We start from the raw sequence: 20412 nt of genomic DNA, 5'->3' as shown, positions 1-20412 counted from the left end.
CATTTGTTCCTTATTAAGTAAGCATTTGGAACCTACTGGGGATTTTTAACTGAGAGAAGAACTGTATTACAGAAAAAGGAAAAACTCACATGACTGTCTAATGGATTGGCAGAGAAGTGCCTAGATATGGGGATGCCAATTACAAGGAAGGCAATAGATGCAGACCTTGTCTGGGGAAAGCAGCAATAATCAAAATGTGTAACTAACATACAATGAACTTGTCCTATGAGTTACTGAATATGAAAAGTATGAAAGAAGAGTGAAAGGAGAATTCAATGTCTTGAGCCTTGATGAAGATGGTTCTTTCAACACAATTAAGACAAAAAGAGGAGCTGGTAAGAGGGGTGGAGAGGATGAGGTGATGCAATTAGCTTCCAGAATGGACAGCTTGTGATGCCAACAGGACATGCAGGGAAAGAAACTCAAGATTCTGATAAGGACACTTTAAGTCACCTACTTAGATGTGCAGGAAGCAATTTTGGAAGTGCATGAAATTATAGAATTAGAGGACATTGGAGAGAGGGAGGACAACCTGTGTTTAGGTTTATTTCTGAGTTTACTGAGAGTAAAGGAAGCTCTGTAGGGTATTAAGTACCAGTAGTCAGAGGAAAGTTTAAAGAGCAGTTAGCAAAAGGTCACTGTAGTAATACCAAATGCTTTTTGATGTAAAGATGATGAACACTAAGAAGTGATGTTAGGAGACTATTGGTGTTCCTAAAGAGTTCAGTCTCCTTTAAAGAGCGGAAATTAGATCTCTAGGAACAAGCAGAGTCAATAAGCAGATGCATTGCAGGTAGAGTACTTTTGGTGGGAGGGTTGGTGATGGAATAAAAGAAGCTGGTGAACAAGGAAACTCATTTTAAAGTATGTTGTGTGGGAGTTCTGAGAATAATATGTTTAACATTGAAAAAACATTGTATAGAGAAATTATTCTATTTGTGCTATTAAACATAAAAGGAACACACATTACAAAGTGCTTGTTACAATTTTCAGTGATAATGTATTGTAGTGTTTTCATTCAAATTATTCAATGCAGGTGGATTGTTGCAATTTAGTAGTCATCTTAATTTTAAGATTTTATGTGACAAATGGATAACAGAGATAATACCAAATGAGTTCATGAAAAAAATGTTACATCAATGTATTTTCTCCCTATAAATTTGAATTCTTCCTTCCACCATTCATAATTGCACATGAAGGTACATGAAAGCGGTGGAAGATGGATCAAATACTTGGGTCTCTGCCACCCACATGGGAAACTGAATGAAGCTCCTGGTGCCTGGCTTCAGTTTGGCTAAACCCTAGTAGTTGTGGCCCTTTTGGGAGTGAACTAGTAAATGGAAAAGCACTCTCTCTCTCTTTTACACGCATGCATTCTCTCTCTCTCATCTTCTCCCTCTTCCTATATTTTTCCCTCTCTATACGTAACTCTTTCAAATAAATAAATCTTTTTAAAAAATTCATGGAAATGTGTATTATGGAAAAATTACACACGGATTTCAAAATTTTTCAATTCAAAATGAACACCTTTTTTAAAAAAAAAAAATCTAGACAGAAAAGGAGAGAGTTCAGGTAGACATAGAGATAGAATACTACTCTATATCAATTCACTCTCCAAATTCTCCCTGTGGCCAAGACAGGGCCATGCTGAAGATGGAACAAAATCCATGTCTCCCATTTGACTGATATAAACCCTATTACTGAGCCACCATCTGCCTGCTGCCTCTGAGGGTCTGTATTACTGTAACCAGGAGCTGGAACAGCAAATTAAACCCAGGTACTCCAACGTAGGATACAGAGCCCTCTTAATTGCTGAGCTAACAACCACCACTGCTCCCTAAACTTAAAGTTCATTTTGTTTATTTGAGTTGAAGAGTTATATATATAGAGAGAGGGTCAGATAGAGAAATCTTGCATTTGCTGGTTCACTCTCCATATGGCTGCAACAGGTGGGGCTGGGTCAAACTGAAGCCAGGAGCTATGCACTTCTTCCTAGTCTCCCACATGGGTGCAGGGGCCCAAGCACTTGGGCCATCTTCTGTTGCTTTCCCAGGCCACAGCAGAGAGCTGAATCAGAAGTGGAGTAGCTGGTCCTGGAATGGACTATCATTGCAGGCAGTGATTTTATCTGATTTGCCACAATGCTAGCCCCCACTAAACTTATCTTTTAATTGCATTTTCCATGAAATGTTTGAAGTACCTTCATATTTATGAACTTTCAAATAATAACTAGTGGACATTTTTTTTACAAACAGATAAGCATCATAAGGACATAAAATAAAGAGTTAGGTAAAAAAAAAAAAAGAAACCTAGATAATTGATTCTTTATATTTTAAAATAGTTGATTGTCAAAGGGTCAACAGAGTGATATTGTTCATAATTTGATTACTCTTATCATTTAAAATGTATATTTAGAAGTCAGGCTTGGTATGGCTTGCCAAGAGAAACATGTGAAGCAAAAATATAGGAAACAATTGCAAGTATGTTTGTTAGGATATGACAGCATGAGTTGGTGGAAATTCCAAATGAAGCCCAAACGCCTGCCACAGAAGAAGAAAAAAATAGTAGCACTCATTCTAGAATGCCAATAAGAACACACCTGGAATTCCCTGTGGGTTATCTCCAACAAGAATGAATATCTAGGTAACTGGAAATAGCTCAGAGACAAGCAAAAACAATGGTTGAACGCTTGCAGAGACTCTACTGCAACAAAAACAAAAGACCTTACATTTGTTTAACATGGCTAAAAGTTGACTAAATGTGGGCATGATATCTGTGTATAAACATCTGAAGGTTGGATGTAAACATGGAAGACAGAGTAGAATTGCATAATAAGGTAGGAAAAGGATTTGACTTCAGAAAGAAGTTTCACAAGAAAATTTAAAAGTAAATATAATGAAGCTGCCCCCCAGAGAATGTGTATTTCCTTCTCTTTAGAGACTCTACCAAGTTCAGCAGAGTCCAACAGCAGAGGATGACCCAACAGGTCTCCTGTAGATCTGACTTCATCACTTTCACAAGCTAGGAGAAACCTTTTAAAGCTTGGTCTAACTGCACAAAATTACCCAGAAAGTGTGTTTATTTATATATTTTAGAAAAACGACAGCACAGGACTTCAGATCCCTGGGCAATCATTTCCATTTGTTCTCCTAGTCCGTCATTGGTGGAGAAGATGATGTGAATACTGTTCAACCTTGTTCATACTGAGGTTGGCCTTTAAAACTCCATTCTTCCAGAGCTCAAATGGTTTGGCTTAGAATTACTGAGCAACAACTCAATGACTGTATTTTTTAAGAATTGTGTATATTTCTAACTGGAGTTCAAAGGTACACCAAAAGAGTGCTCAAGAGATTTGTTATAGGATTATTTCTACAAACATCCAGGCTTCTGTTTTCTTTTTTCGGGTAAGTGTAGTGTCTTATTCCATTTTTTAGCCTAAAAATCTGTTCTTACTAAAGTGATGGCATGATTTTCCCCTTAAGGTTGCCTTTAAATGAAATTAAAATATAAATTGTGTTTTGGATTATGAGCTCCTGGAGCACTTTGTTTGTATAACTTGACTTTAAACAAAACTGAATGCCAAAACAGTGCCATGCACATTTGAAAAATAAACAAATAGTAAATGCTAAGGGCAGAGGCATCTCATCCCAGAGGTTTGGTTAAGGGAATTGCTAATAAAAGGTATTTTATATTTCCATCAGTTTTCACTATGAAGCCACATGCATTTTCTATCCCATCTTCCAACGAATATCTTTTCTCAGACTGACTTGAACATTTACGGATATTCCAATGCACGGTTCACCACTGTTTCTGAATCACTTCCAGAATTTAGCAGCAGGTTGCTGACTTCAGAATTTCCTATTTCCTGCAGAAGCTTTAATTTCCCGCATTCTTCTGCTGCTCCTCTCTGCACCACTGTCTTATAGAACTTTGTTGCAGTACCACACTGGGCCAACAGATGCTGCCCCTTCGTGTTGTTAACAGTTGGAAAGTTTCTTTTCTAGTGGTTAAGCTGAAAAACGAAAGAAGAGGGAAGGTGGTGAGAAGCAGGGAGGGGAATGGATAACTGGAAACATCTTTGCAGAGACTACTTCTCTTTTTAACTGTGTACTTACAAATTCTTTACCTTTTACCACAAGCGATAGTAAGTAAATAGATAAATAAATAAATAACAACGTTAAAAAGTTACCTCAGCATCAGAGATTTCAAGTATAATTTAGGCAAGGAAATCATTAATAAACACAAAATTTAGCAAGTAATACATAAAAGTATCTTAGATTTGATGTTTCTCTCCAGAAATGGAAATATTTGGAGTCTCTGGGGACTCATGGGATATAGTTCCCATAAGGCAATGTTTCTCACACTGTTGAGTAAGACAATTTTAGGTGATATAGGAGAAATCAGTTTTATTTCTGTAACATAGACTCACTTGCAGGTCATCTTCTAATCATGGCAAATTAGGTTGGATTTCCATTGATGATGACAATAAAAAGTCTTCTTATGAGATAAACAATACCTATTAATTCAATAATATTGCAGATGATAATAATTAGAAATGTGATAATTCAATAGAAATGCTGCAAATAATACTTTCTTTAAAAAAACAATATGTTTTTAGTTATATAGCCTTAATGTCAACTGTTCAACTTATTTCAAATGTGGACTGAAAATATGACAGTGGTATCCATGTGATACATGTATTTTAAGACAACCATTAGAAGTTGAGTTACTAATTACTAAGAAGTTGAATAACTAATATTGTCATATAATTCAAGGTTTATAGGGTAGCTTCTGTAAATGTATTTGTATGTTGATGTTTAAAAAATTAGGCAGGAGCAAAGTAACCCTAGAAAGCAAGGTCAATATGCTGAAAATCTGATTTTTAGAACGGGGCAAAGAAACGTGCTAAAATACTATATTTATGTTAACAATATATTGTACTAAAGTATGAATTTTGATTTTATTCCAATTATACATTTTCCCACATTTGTTTAGAGGTAAAACTAACACACAATGCTTGACTCCAAAATGAAATTTAAAAATACATACTCTTTTGAGGAGTTTTAAATCCAACATTGTACGTAGTTTTTACATAATAGTTGCTATAGCCACAGAGCATTCTTAGACACCGAATGATTCACAAACACCGAAAATGCATATTTGGCCTTGGTGGCACATCCACCATATTAAGAATTCCTACTTCTCTGCCGACGACTGCTAAGAGAGTGGGCTTAGAGATCACAAGTCTGGTTTGAACCTCGGGTCTGCTGTTTAGTAGCATACTTAAACATTCTGAGCCGTTAGTTTTCTCACAGGCAAAATGGAGAAAGTAAGCTTTGTGAAATTAATTAAATCTGCTCATTGATGGTTTACTCTTAAGTGTATATTCCCTGGCGTTCCTCTTAAGGCTGGGGTATGCTGTGGGCCATTATCCAAAACCCTTTCATGCCAAAACCACCCTCAGAACCCTTTCTACCCAAGATTCAGAAAAGTCAAACGTAGGCCTGGCAGTGCCGACACCCTCCAAAATAAATCTGCAGGAAAGAACACACAGTAAGTAATGAGAGTAGCGATGAGTACCTTAACCAGTTTAAATTTACAACCTTGTCTTTTGCACTGCTTCTTAATCATGGTAGATAATGCCTCGCTCATTAAGAAGCTCAAGTAAGTTGCAGCTATACACGTTTTTCGTTGGTTTTGCTTTTGAACTTGACAGTGCTCAAGCCAGTTATATCAGATCGCAAAGCAGAAGAGGAAGAAACTTCTTTCTGACAATTTTCAGAATTTAATTTAGTTGCTTACGTGTTGGAGCTAAATTTTCTTTGGAAGGGAGCAATTTGGTGTCTCTTAGACCACCCTAGGGCAATGTGGGGGCTGCTTGAGGGGTCCTGAACTTGTGACTGGAGACCATTGGGTTTGTCTTTGGGAACATTACTTGGATTTTGGGGGTTTCAGTTCCCTCATCTTTAATACAGGGTTAACAATGGCGACCTTTCTAGGGTGGTCATGCAAATGAGATGAGCTCAAACGGACTGCAAGTGACCCATAAGACCAACACTCAGTAAATCCTCAGTAAATCGAAACTTACTATCAATGTGACAATTAAGGATGCTGCTAAAATAGACAGTAGGTTTTAGGAAGAGGTGACTAAAGGGATGAGAAATGCACGGGTTGCTGATGCTGTACACTTTGCTATAGCCCTGGTTCCCCTACACGCACGTGCCTATGGATCACGAAAACCTATGTAGGTTAATAATGTGAGCGCAGAAGGCACAAAACGAAATGTCATTTCAGCAATGTGCCTGAGGCAGCTCTGACGCCGCCTTGGAAGTCAGTCGTTGCTGCCTGACCTTTGGGCGTCTGGGAGGGATGCCTATACCTGCGCCCGGCCCTGGAAGGGGCCCAGGCCCTCCTCAGCACAGCCTATCCGCAGACTGCTTACTCCTCAAGGCGCACATCTCCACGGAAAAGGGTGTTTCCTCCAGGCCCAGAAAGCGCCCCAGTCTGGCGTGGGTTGGTTTTTGTTTCACGTTGTTGCAAGAGGTGAAGTCCCTGCAGTTGCTCCCCTGGGGTAAGTGGCAAGGAGGCCGGCAGGGGGCCCGCGGTGGCCCACACCCGGCAATAGGGTAGCGGGGGAGTTACTGGCAACGCCAGGGGGCTGCCCCCCAAAGCAGGTGGGGACAGACAGACAGCGTCCCTTCGCTCAGGGAGGGGAGTTCGGCCACCGGTCCCTCCCCCTCAGGCGGGAGGCCGCACAGGACCTGGCCAGGCTGGGTGGGGGCGGGGTGGGGGCGGCGCGGAGATTATCGCGGCGCCACCCCGGGACGCCCAGGGCCGCGGGGCCCCGGGAGGTCCCCACGCGAGACCTCAAACGATGTCAACAGGCTGTCACCCGAGGTCGAATAAAAAGCGTTCAGTCTCCCACGCGCCGCCGTCCCTTGCGACCCCGGCGGCCGCCCGAGCCTGCAGTGGCCTCCGGCGACGTCGCCCCCTCCCGCCTCCGACTCCGCGCGCAAGTGCGAGGCTGCCCGCCGCGCGGCGCACGCTCCGGCCGCTCCCGGCTTCCGCGCAAAACTTCCATCCTGTCCGCGTGAAGTTGTCGCTCCTTGCGAGAAGGGGAAAGGGCTTTGGGGAGCGCTTGGAGTGACGAGTGCGGCGGCGGAGCGCGCAGTCTCCTCAGCTTTTTTCTTCTCTTTTACCCCCCGCGTCGTCAGTGCGGGGTTTTGGCTCCTCTCTCCTGTCCTCCCCCCTTCGGAGCCGGCTTCTCCCCCGCCCCGTTTCTCCCCCACTTGTGTACGCTATTTGTTGGGGGGGTGGCCGAAGGGGATGTCCTGTTTTCACCAGAGGCACAGCGCGAAGAGGAAACTTCGACACTGGAAGGAACGAGAATAAATACCGACGCACCGAGCCGCAGCGGGGACGCACACTTGAACTTCGGGACTTCGAGGCGGTCTGGGAGACGGGAGGTGAGTGTCCCCCCCCTTTCTTCCAGCCTCCTTCTAGAAGCCCAGGGGGCCTGGATTTTGGCGGAGCCCTCGGACACTTTCCATCGTGAGTGCGCGCGGCTCCGCCGGGAGTACCGAAGCGCTGGGACCAGGGACGCGCCGCGGGAAGGTGCCTGGGCGCCAGAGTTCCCGAGGGCGCTCGAGGCTTGGTGTCCTACGCCAGAGGGCCCGGACAGCTCGGACTGCAGTGGCGCGCTCTGTCCTGGAGGACGCCCCCGCGCCCCAAGTTTCCCTTCGGATCCGGCCTGTCCCCAGCCGGGCTGCGACAAGCCGGCGCGGAACGGAGTTCGCTGCGGCTCCTACCTGCTCCCCGCCCCCGCCTCGCAGAGGCGCGCGCGCCGGGGTCTCCCCTCCATCCTTCCCGTGACATTTATGACTTTGTGATGACGCCTTCCCGCTAGATGGCCCAGGCGCGGGGATGCTGACCCAGGGTCCCGTGGAGGGCCCCAGGCGCCTGGGTTTTCAGGATGCCGGGTGCGTGTTCAGTGCTTATGCTCTTATGTTCAGGCACTGACCGGCTGTTACATTGCGGCTATCTTTAATATTTTTTTTTTAAATGCGGCGTGGACCGAATAACTCCTGCAGTTTGCCAGGGTCCGTGAATTTAGAGGCGTCTCGTCAGAGGCGTTCATTGGCTCGGGGCGAGGATGCCTTGGAGGAGTTGTAACTTCTCCAAACGCAGGGACCTAGTTGGGGAGAGCAGGTTTTCTCTCTTTGCAAAGCCTGCTTGCTGCTGCTGAAGAGGCGGTGGGACTGGCCACAGTTCGCTTTTGTAGCGTGAAGTGGGTTTGTGAGGGGGCGGCGGGTGTGCTCGTTTTACTCTGCCCCACGCGGCAACCCAGACTTTCTTTGGTAGCACTTGGGAGACTTTTCTTTCTTTGTAGCCAAGACAGGGCACAGCTCTGGGCGGTTAGGGAGTTTGCGGACCGAGTCCCGCAGCGGAGCGGTGAGGAAACCCGAGCGCAGTTTAATTTGCGCCGTCTCTGGGCTAGCTGGGGTAGCAGTGTCTCCCCTCGCCGCCACCACCCTTCCTTCCCTCTTGCTCTGAAGGCTCAGGGGGTTTGCGCGTGCGGAGGGAATGTGCGGGGAGGGCGGTGTTGGCCTGCCACCTCGGAGCCCGCAGAGTCATTCATGCATCTCCCCCTGAGCGCAGTGGAGGAAGGTGCAGCATAGCGCCCGGGCGTGTGTTTTGGTTTCAGGGCGGTTCCACGTGGAGCACCTCCGTGTGCGTGTGTGTTGTGTGCTTGATCTGTGAGGAGGTAACAGGAGTCTCGTGTTCAAACCCAGTGGGCCGATGGCCATTAATTTGCTTTCCTGGCTGTCATTACAGACACTGCCAAAATCTGATACCTAGGAGAACCAACAGGTTAGGTTTCACATTAAGAGCTCATACTTAACAGTTTTCTTTCTCCCTCACCCCTTTTGGCTTGGCACCCTGGGATCAACGTAATTGTTGGAGCGAAATATATCTTCTCGAATATGGCATTTTGTTCCTTGCCTCCTCTGCAGCCACTTTTTTGCGCCCTCGGGCGTTGGTCGGTTTCAGTGCGGGCTCCTGTGGGACATAGCTGGGGGTCCTGGGGGTTTTTCGCCACTGCGGGTTCCCCATCCACAGCTTCTAAAGTTCCATGTAGGCTTAAGTGACTGACAGAATTGAAAGGTGACGATGATATTTTGTTTATTGGATTGTTTTTGTTTTCATTTTTAAAACCGCTTCGGGACAAGAATTGAATTTGATAATCCTTCCCCAGGAGAGCTTGCTTATAAGCAGAAAGATCGACTTTTTGTTTTTCATGAAAAAAATTTGTTTGGGTAAGTGTAAACCTGAAGAACAAAAAACTAAGAAAAGAGACCGGAAGAGAATCCCAAAACAAAATATTTGATACGTGGTAGGATGCGTTGTAAGAGATTGCATTCAAAGACGTTTGTATATTTTAAAAAATTATATCTCCCCAAGAAATTAAAAAAAAAAAACCACAGAAGTAACAAGAGACAGACTGTTTTGTGTGGAAGTAGATTGTCAGAACTTGAATCTTCTGGCCACAGTACTGAGTGCACGTAGAACTACACCCGCTTTTACTGTTATTATAAACCATGAAATAGTTTGTTCCACCTGATTAAAAGTTATAAGTCATTCAAAGTTAAACCAATTTTTAGAAGTGGTTGTACAGGAAAGTTAAAGCCTTTGACAGTAACAGCTTTCTAATTAGCATAATTAGGTTAGCTGAAAACTGTTCCTTTCTGATTATTAAGGATATGTCCTGGCCTTCCTTAGTAAGTGAAGGACTCACAGCAATGTGGATTTGGAAAGCCTGTTTGTTCTTGTAAAGTGCCTGAAAATGGTGTGCCAGAGCATTTTAAGGCCATCGTAACTAGAGACTCTTCCACAATTGTAACTGGAATAAGATTTACTTAATTTTCTTTGTTAATATTTATTTTATTGATTATTAGAAATTGAATATCTTATTTTGAAAAACAATTTCTCATGTGTATGTAGTCACAGATCATGTTTATATAAGTCATATGTTCCAGTTTAAACAATTTAAAGCCCTAAGATTTGGATGCGAAGACATCAATTCAAGAACAATCAGTATTCTTATTCAAAAAAACACAGATGCTGAATTCTAGAGAATTCATAGAAGCTGGAGGGGAGAAAATTGTCTTTGCATGAAAGTTTCTTTTTTGAGGGGAAAATGGGAGATGAATAGGTTCTCATTTCGCTATAATTTATTTTTCCTTTTTAAATAACCTCTTCAGGTTAAAAAAAAGAGCAAGTTCTCCATTCCTAAGAATTTCCTTTTTATTTATATTGTGATTTGGGGTGTAAATAAATTTTACATAGCCACGGGAAATAAAGTGTCCAGTTTCATGTTTTCAACCTCTGTTGCAAGCTCCAAATGACTGATGCCGTGTCTAAAAATATATTTATGTGGCTCAATATTTCATATTTTAAAGATTTACACACTAGAATTAAGATATCTAGAATTTTCAGAATGGTAGAATGGTAGGAAAACATAACTATTGTTATAAAATTTAGGATGTTGGAAAGTTCACATTCTATCTTTCAAACAGCAAAATTAAACTTATTTCACCCAATGGAATTGAACTCTTTTTATGCAGAATTCAAGAGGAGACATAATCCCTTCCAAGACTTAGTGAAGTATTAAGTAATTTAAGAATGCAAGTATTTATTATGTTTGTTCATTATCTTTATTTTTTCTATTAGGTAAATGCAAGAACACTGAACATTCAGTAAAAACAGGCCCCCCTTTATAAGGAGTTTATTCACCATAGTCTGTATTGCAGCTGCTGATCATATTTCATGGAGCTGTTAAAGCACTTAAAACCTAAAATTAGGTACTGTCTGGTTGTAAATATTTCAGATCACTCATTTAAGAAATAAATAGAAAAGTGTGTTATCAAAGGTAGGAGTGGTTTTGAATCCTTTCACTGAAGAACTGAACAAACCTCTTTCAAACACCTTGTTATTTTTTCAGTGAGAATATAATCCTGACAGTTTCTTTTTCAAATGGATATTATTCTTACATATGTTAAACGCTTATAATGTGGCTCCCAGTGGAGTATCTTAAACTAATTGTGTTCGAAAATACAGTTGGGAGATTTTATTACAATGGTTACTAGGTGAAGGAGATCAACACCAGGGGGAATGGGATGGCGTTGCACTGTACCTGCTTCTCTCATGAATTTTTCCTGGTGAACTGAGAAACGACATGTTTTTTCAGCATTTGCCCTCGAAATGGGGGAGATGCAATGGGGTATTTAGTTGCCACGTGTGCAATACTGCATTTTGCAGTTAGATATGTTTGCATGTGGGGGACACTGAATATTCATTAAATTGTACATGGAGCCAAATTTGGCGTCATTTAGTTTGAACTTAAGTGGATGAAAATAAACAAGAGTCACATATTTTAAAGCAGTACATGTTAACTTTGATTGCTTTTAAGAGGTTAGAAGACTTTGTAAACATTACTGTCACCTAATATTGCTCATGGCACTGCACATTAGTGTGTGCCTTGGTGATATGTCATTTAACTCTTGAAGTTTGTGATTCTTACTGTTTGCTACCCCATGTTTGTACTAGGAGAAAGATACTGAAAATGAACACTATCCTCACCCCTCTTCCCCCTTCCCTTGTCCAGAAAAAGAGATGAAACTGATTAATTTAAAAATAGAAACCATTTTGTGTTATCAAAACCACATTTATATGGTGGTTTAAGCCAGTTTCAGAGTGCACACCTCGGAGTCCCACTGAAACCTTTTCTGTCATTGAAAGGCGCTAATTGATCTTAGGGCGCTGACATAATAGTATAGTTTGATATTTGAAACCTTTCAGGGTTGGTCTGTCCCTTTTCTCACCCTGAGATTTCAGTGCATGGCTGATGAAGAAAGACAACATATTAAGAAGCTAAAAATTCTAATGTTTTCCTTGTATGGAATACTTTAATGCAATATCATCAACACTATTTCTATTTAAAGCTTTTATTTACATACAGTAAGTGAACTTATTTTAATGTACATTTGGACTGTGGATGAAAGAGTTATATTATTATGTTAGGATTTTTAAAGTATTTTCCCACAGGTGGTAGCTTTATTATATTTAACTTTTTAACCAAAGTCTGATTGCTGTTAGAACATTTGAATATTTTCAAAATGAAGTTGCAATAAACCAACAGACAATAGCCATCTTGAAATTTCATATCTAAGACTATATTCCTTTATGTATATTTTCTTTCCTTTTTTGGAAATTTTATTTGAGAGTCAGATAGAGGAAGAGAGAGAGGGAAAAGAAGAGAGACAGAGAGAGAGAGAGAGGGAGAGAGAGAAAGCTAGCACTCCCGTCTGCTGGTTCACTCCCAAATGCTGGTAATGACTTGGGCTCGGCTGAGACTAAAGGTAGGAGTTAGAAAGCACTCTAGTTTCCCTTATGAGTGGCAGCAACCTAATTATTTGAGCTGTCACCACAGCTTCCAGAGTTTGCATGAGCGGGAAGCTGGAGTCAGAAGCTGGAGGTGGAAGCCCTCCATTGTGGAACATGGGCATATTAGCCGCTAGGTTAAATGATTAGCTTCATATTTGGATAGTTGCACTTTTGCTGTCTGAGTCATCACCAGCATCATCATCAACCATTATCATGGTCATAATATCCTAGATAACATTTACTGAAAATTTACTTTATATAAAATATTGTTTTAAGTATTTAATGTAGATTAGCAAATTTTAATCTTATCATACATGCTATAAGTTATGTACTTTTATTATTTCCATTTTACAGAAGAGAAAGCTGAGGCCCAGTTGTGCAGTGGGGTGGAGCCAGTCCCAACTTCCCTGCCCGACCCAGCACTCTTACTCTTAAGTGTTGTGCTAGGCAATGTCTCCCACTGGTGGTTATACATGAAGCATTTTTAGATGGTTCCCAGACACTTTATTTTTAGATTATTAGCTATGTAAAGATAAGTAGACATTAGAAAAATGATAAATTTTATATTAAACCTTCAATTTCATGGATAATATTGTTTTTAAAAATGCCAAAATAAAGCATTGAAGTAAAAACATTTTTAAAAGAAATATATTAAGAATGAACCAGTGTTGGGTCTAAATAGCTAAAATCATGAAGTTTGACAGCAAATGCTGAATTTGGAGAAAAACTGTCTTTCAAGAATTTATGACCAAATATCTTTAACACTTAATGTAGAATTGTCCTTTGCATTTGAAGCCTTGTCTATTGGTTGATGTTACCAACTTTATTTTTTGTGTGTCCTTGTTTTTATGTATTCAGCCTGAATCTTTGAACCAATTAATCAAGAAGAAGTTAAAGAGTGTTTATAGGGGCCGGCGCCGCGGCTCACTAGGCTAATCCTCCGCCTAGCGGCGCCGGCACACCGGGTTCTAGTCCCGGTCGGGGCGCCGGATTCTGTCCCGGTTGCCCCTCTTCCAGGCCAGCCCTCTGCTGTGGCCCGGGAGTGCAGTGGAGGATGGCCCAGGTGCTTGGGCCCTGCACCCCATGGGAGACCAGGAAAAGCACCTGGCTCCTGGCTCCTGCCATCGGATCAGCGCGGTGCGCCGGCCGCATCGCGCTGGCCGCGGCGGCCATTGGAGGGTGAACCAACGGCAAAGGAAGACCTTTCTCTCTGTCTCTCTCTCTCTCACTGTCCACTCTGCCTGTCAAAAAAAAAAAAAATAAATAAAAATAAAAAAAAATAAAAAAAAAAGAGTGTTTATAGGACTTATAGAAGTGTCATCCTTATTCTGGAAATACTTTCAATTTATATGGTTATTAGATCTTTTATTTAGATTTTCTCTAGTTGAGTATTTTTTTGCTGTTAATAACCTGTTTTTTTTTAAATTTTAAACTATCTTTTTCATGAAAGAAGTTTTAATTTATTATAAATAAAGAACCCTTTATTCAAATGAAAACTGACAGTGTACCCACTCGCAAAAAAAAAAAAAAAAAAAAAGCCACTACGCTGACTGGAGCGGGATGTGGATGTCCTGAGAATTATTCACCAACACTCCTCTCTTACCCTTCCTGTCTTTCTTTTAAAATACTCTTTATTTATTTGTATTTATTTGAAAGGCAGACATGTGGACAGACAGACAGAGGTCTTCTATGCAATAGTTTACTCCCCAAATGCCTGCAACAGTTGGGACTGGGCCAGGCTGAAGCCAGGATCTACATCTCCTACATTATTGGCAGGGACCCAAGGACTTGAGCCATCACCTGCTGCCTCTCAGGGTGTGTTTTAGCAGGAAACTGGATGGGGAGTAGAACCAGGAGTCAAACCAAGGTACTCAGATACGACCAAGGTACTCAGATACGAAATGTGGATATCTTCATTACTATGCTAGATGTCATAAAATATCTTTTTTAAAGGTGCGTCTCTTGCCCCTCATACCTATAATTTGTGTAGACTTATGAACTAATGTACAGCTTTACTTCAGATGAATACTGAAAATGTAAAAGCTGATCAGCACATTCCCCACCTATAGTTGCAGACCAGAGTAAAGTACATAGACCTTGTGTGTGTAGGGCTTGCTTTCTTAGAGTGTCTTTTCTCTCTAAAGGACTTTAGGATTTATCTGACTTTGGATTGCCATGTAAATTATTGCTACTGTTTCTGTTATCCTTTCCCCCTCTCCTTTTAAAATGAAAGGGACATTTCTTGTGAAAGGCTACAATTAAATCATAAAAATTTACATTCGTATGCCATTAAGTTTAATTCCACTTACAAAAGCAATAACATTAAGTTTGAAATTCTAGCCTTAATCTAGTGGGTATACTGCATTCCAGGAGAAGGGCTTATTCTCGAAAAGGTCATGTACACAATTCACAGACCTCTGCGTATACCCAGTGGAGTGATCTATTCATTACATTTCACCCCTGACTTTGAACCCCCTAATGTTAAAGGATTTGAAAAGACCTGAATGTTCTGATTAAGAGATTGAATATTTCTAACTTAATGTGTCTAGTATGTTGAAAGTGATAATGATTTTGGGTGTCAGCAGATCTCTGCATTAAATAATTCTTTTCACTTAAACTTCTGTATTTGAATGCAAATGCATATTCATATATGACCATGACTCAAGTAATTCCAGGTAGAGTTAAGGACAAGGTGGATAAGTCACATTCAGATTTCCTTTTGCAGATTTTTCAATAATCTGAACTGTACTTCTGGTAGGTAACTTAAGAATGTGAACTTGTCAAAAACAGCATTTCTACTGAAACCTTTTACATGGACTTTAGGTGTTAAGATGGTCCTACCATTTGATTTTTTTGTGGGTTGCCCCAGGAGATTTTTTTTTAATTGTTTGATGGGGAGAGGGAGGGAGGGAGGGAGATAGAGAGCTCTCCCAATCAGCTGGTTCATTCTCCAGATGTCCACAATGGCTACCCAGGACTGGGTCAAGCCAAGGCTAGGAGCTAGGAACACAATCAGGTTCTCCCATATGGATGCCAGGTACCCAATTACTTGAGCCATCATCTGCCTTCCAAGGTGCTCATTAATAGGAGGCTGGGGGGCTGGCACCATGGCGCAGTAGGTTAATCCTCTGACTGCGGCACTAGCATCCCATATAGGTGCCGGTTCTAGTCCCGGCTGCTCCTCTTCCAATCCAGCTCTCTGCTGTGGCCTGGGAAAGGAGTGGAATATGGTCCAAGTTTGTAGGCCCTTGCCTCCGAACAGGAGACCAGGAAGAAGCTCCTGGCTCCTGGCTTTGGATCGGCACAGCTCCGGCCTTTGTGGCTATTTGGGGAGTGAACCAATGAAAGGAAGACCTTTCTCTGTCTCTCTCACTGTCTGTAACTCTACCTCTCAAATAAATAAATAAAATCTTTTAAAAAAAATAGGAGGCTGGAATTGGGAGCAGAGCTGGGACTGGAACTGAAGCACTTTGATAGGAAATTGGTGCCTTCACCAGCATTGTAACTGCTAGGCCAAACACCCACCCTGCCCAGGAAGCATTTTAATTTAGGTCTGTTTTGTCTACATAATTGTTGACTTTAGATTTTAAGGCTTCATTCATGGAAGTACATAACATAGTTCTGGGTACTTTGTAAATGCTTATTAAGTGCCTTGTCATTATTAATGTTGCTGAAGACATACAAAAATCAGAGTGGCATGAATAGATTTTTTTGTACCCTGAGGAAACTTTGGGACTTTTGGTGTATATACCAATATCCAAGGACTGCTTAGCTCATGGCGTTAATCACCAGCAGCAGATCACAGGTTCAGTCCTTAGATATTCACATTACCTTTAGGGGGCCACTTGTCTTACCATTTGGTCACAATGTTAACTTTGTCATAGCAGGTATAGTTGTTACATTTTGTTGGCTCTCCTGGAGGGAGCCATTCTGGACCATGCTGGATCTAACACCCTCTCTCCTTAGGATGCTCAGTCACATTTGTTCACAGTTTTTTTAAAATAAGATCTCTTTTAGCCTTGGCATTCTGTAAAATATTCCATGTGGCCTATTGAACAAATTCCAGACCTCTCAATAGGGCCACAAAGACGGTGCACACTGAGAGCTTTGCCCAGGTTGCCATTCTTATCTCTCACCACCCATTCACAAAGTTTCTTAATCAGCTATATGGAAACTGTAACACTTTGGTGGTTTCTACTTTGTTTCCTTGTGTATGCAATTTTCCTGTGTGGAAAATTGCCCCTCTGCCCCCATAATTTTCTTTTATACTTCATTGTTCAAGACCTAAGTGGCAAAATATAACCTTTTCCAGCAAGTTTCTGTGACCTTCACAGGTTGAGTTGTATGTTTCCTTCTCATTTTTCCCAAAGCCTTTAGCAGGGTGCTTGGTGCAGTGAAGCATAATAGGTTGCATTTGTCTAAATCTTGCTATGGAATGAGAATTTACTGGAAGCATTAGCTGTGTTTGTCATCTCTCTGTCTCCAGGGCACAGAACACTGCTTGACAAATAATATGTAGGTGGTACCTAAAATCCTGTTGAGTGAATGAATAAAGGACATGGGAATGAGAGAAGCAATGGTGGCACAGGGCATCCCTTGCTTGGGATGTCGGGTGAGCTGGGAATTGTGGAAAGAGCAGTGACTGCTACAAGGCATGTCAAGCTCAAGAACAACCTCAGGAATTTCTTATGTTCACCCAGGGCAATTGCAGCTCCAAATCCAGGCCTCCTGTATATGTGTTTATTTCCAGCCATTGGGAAGTCAATGATCAAGTGGATAAGCCAAGGATCCAGAAGTCTCTGGAGATACGGGGTATTACAAAGCACTTGAAATCTGTGGGACTCAATTCTTTCTATAGTATCATAGTACAAATGATATAGAGCCAGGCAGCTTGGGTTTAAATCTTAGTTCTTTTTGTTGTTGTTGTTATTGTTGTTAAAGATTTTATTTATTTATTTGAGAGGTAGAGTTACAGAGAGAGAGAGGAAGAAACAGAGGAAAAGGTTTTCCATCTGCTGGTTCACTCCCTAGATGGCCACAAAGGTCAGAGCTGGGCCCATCTGAAGCCAGGAGCCTCTTCTGGGTCTCCCATGCAGGGATCCAAGCACTTAGACCATCTTGCACTGCTTTCTCAAGCCATAAGCAGAGAGCTGGACCAGAAGAGGGGCAGTCGGAACTTGAACCAGCACCCATATGGGATGTGGGTGCTGCTGGTGGGGTCTTAGCCTGCTATGCCACAGCACTGGCCTTTAAATCCCAGTTGTGACACTAATGATTCTGTAACATCAAGAGCAATACATAAACCATTTTGCATCAGTTTTCTCATGTGTGATAGAACAAACTTTATGAAATTCTGGTGATAATTTGGTGAGTAGACAAAGCATTTAGAATAGTGCTAAAGCTAAGTGAAGTTTTCTCTCTGTTTACATAGATTCCCCATGCAACGATCAACTAACCATATATTTGAAAGAAAAAAAAAACTTGTGCCTGTGCTGAACATATAGATACATTTTTTCTTATTATTCCTAACTGGACAAGATAGCATAGCTGCTTACATAGTGCTTACATTGCATTAGGTATTACAAATCATCTGGAGATGACTTAAGATGTTTGGAGGGTGTGCGTGGGTTACATGCAAATACTCCATCATTTTAAAGGCATGTAAGAGACTTGAGCATCCATGGGGAGGTCCTGGACAGGTGTAGTAATTTAGACTTGTGCCCCACAGATAGAATGGTGACTTGAAATAGTTATGGTTATAACTGTGTGCCATTTGGTAGATAACTCAAAATGTTCCAGCGACTTTTAGAGCTGAAAATCCCTTTGGAAACCATAAATTGAGTCTTCAATGACCCAGGAACAAATTTGTTACTCTGGGATCATCTTAGCAATTGTAAGCCCAATCTGTTGTGGCACTTATTTGACAGTATTTAAATTTGCCTGGTTTCTTGTCACTTGCCTGAAGTACCAGTTATAAGAATTTGTATACTTTTCAGTTGTCAGTGGGCTTGATGAACTCAATTAAACTTTTTAAAAAATAACTTCAGATATTGCTACGATTTTGACTTTTGCAGAGATTTTTAAAAAATTGCTTCTCAAGCTCTAATAATTGACATTTGGGGCTGAAAATTGGAGGTATGGGTGCTGCGTTGTGCATTTTGGGGTATTTGGCAACATCCTTGCCTTCTACCCACAAGATGCCACTAGACTTTGCTTCCATGAGTAATTACAGTGTCTCCCAGTAGTCAGGTGTTCTCTGGGACCACAGTTGCTTGCAGTTAAGAGCCCATAACAAAGTGGATCTTCCTATCATTTGATATAGTAAGAAAAATAACAGGCCTGTGCATAAAGGGGATTGTTCTGTTTCCAGCGAAGTGTGGAGAATCCTAGTACATTTCTCTCAAGTTTACACACAGTCAAACAGTTCTCATTGGTCTGTCTTGATAGATTAGTTTTACACAGTAAAGACTTTTTTTTTTTTTTTTTCCAAGCAGAGTGGATAGTGAGAGAGAGAGACAGAGAGAAAGGTCTTCCTTTTCCGTTGGTTCACCCCCCAATGGCCGCTGCAGCTGGCGTACTGTGCTGATCCGAAGCCAGGAGCCGGGTGCTTCTCCTGGTATTCCATGCGGGTGCAGTGCCCGAGCACTTGGGCCATCCTCCACTGCCTTCCCAGGCCACAGCAGAGAGCTGGACCGGAAGATGAGCGACCGGGACAGAATCCGGCGCCCTGACCGGGACTAGAACCCGGTGTGCCGGTGCCGCAGATGGAGGATTAGCCTAGTGAGCCGCGGCACTGGCCTACAGTAAAGACTTTAAATTTTAAAACTATTAGCCACCTTCTGCATAATTTCCTATTTTGAAAATAATATATGAGGAAAGGGGACAGAATACATGGGAGAGAAGGCAGGCTATAAATACCTGTATGCCTGTGCTTCCTATTATTTTTTGCTATTATTTGTTAGTAGATGGGATGACATTTTAAATAATGACAATGTTCTGTCCTTTGCCATGAGTAAATACTCAGTGATGAGAAACACTTTATTTAGTCTTGCTTTTCATTTTGTATCTCAAGTTCAGGATCTTAAGTTTAATAACATTTGTACAACTTAAAGAAAGTAAAGCTGAAAATACTGCACAGGAAAATTCTTTTTAGGAGTAGGTATTTGGTACATTAAGACTCTGCTTGGGACACCTGTGCCTCTTATGTGGGAATGCCTGGTTCCAGTCTTGGCTTCTCTGGTTTCTACCCAGTTTCCTACTAATATGTACCCTGGGAGGAAGCAAATGATGCTTTATGTACTCTGGTAGTTGTCATCCACATTTGAGACCCAGCTTGAATTCTGGGCTCCTGGCTTCAGCCTTGCCCAGTCCTGGCTAATGGTAGATATTTGGGGAGTGAACTACAAGATGGAATATCTTCTGTGTCTTTTTCTCTGTATCTCCCCGCCTTTCAAATAAAATGTAAATAAATAAAAACAAAAATAAATACTGTCTGAATGAATTACCAAATCCTAGATTTAATGTTCTAATTCTGTAGGTTTATTGTTGACATATACATCATGTCTGTGAATTAATGTGCAACTAATTTTAAGTAAATTTCTGATTACCAACCTGTCTGGTGTAGATGTGTATGAAAAATGTTTTGAAAATTACTTGAAAGGAACAAAGTGGGAACACATAGTGTTAAATGTAAAGTTAGGGAGCATAACTTTACTCACTTGAGTTTTGAGTTGCATGTGAAATTACTTTTAAATTTGAAACATTAATATGGATGTGTTAGACCAATTCCTATAAGCTCTGTGATGCTTGAAATTCTGTGCATATGCATTGTCTAATTTAGTGGCTTTATTTTCATTGTATTAGGCAAGTAATCTTGCCTGGATGCAGAGTGTCCTAGAGTTTTCACATCATTTCCTAACTGATGCTCAAGTAGGCAGGTGCAAGATTTTTTTTTTCTGTCTCTCTCTC

General features: G+C 41.4%; 1 protein-coding gene and 1 long non-coding RNA gene across 15 annotated transcripts in view; one reads left to right on the top strand and one right to left on the bottom strand.

Annotated features, from left to right (window-relative positions):
- EYA4 (EYA transcriptional coactivator and phosphatase 4) overlaps positions 1 to 20412 on the top strand; it is a 344532-nt gene that overhangs the window by 39073 nt on the left and 285047 nt on the right. For 4 of the 14 annotated variants that reach the window (XM_070073548.1, XM_051854321.2, XM_051854319.2 and 1 more), the window contains exon 1: positions 6937 to 7466. The exons of 4 other annotated variants lie outside the window; for them this stretch is intronic. The gene's annotated coding sequence lies outside the window, so the exon portion shown is untranslated. Of the gene's footprint in view, positions 1 to 6304; positions 6572 to 6936; positions 7467 to 20412 lie in introns of those variants that run through there. 6 more of the 14 variants (XM_070073549.1, XM_051854318.2, XM_008263537.4 and 3 more) reach the window with 3 other exon arrangements.
- On the bottom strand, positions 3875 to 6499 carry LOC127492963 (uncharacterized). The gene is made up of 3 exons (XR_007922825.2): positions 6380 to 6499; positions 4430 to 4516; positions 3875 to 4012 (listed from the first exon to the last, which is right to left on the bottom strand). It is a non-coding gene; the product is annotated as an uncharacterized lncRNA (long non-coding RNA).

This window comes from Oryctolagus cuniculus, chromosome 5, assembly GCF_964237555.1.
Source record: "Oryctolagus cuniculus chromosome 5, mOryCun1.1, whole genome shotgun sequence".
In the NCBI taxonomy this organism is placed as follows: Eukaryota; Metazoa; Chordata; class Mammalia; order Lagomorpha; family Leporidae; genus Oryctolagus; species Oryctolagus cuniculus.
Note: the sequence above shows the minus strand (reverse complement) of the source record. Positions and strands in the feature narration are given on the sequence as shown.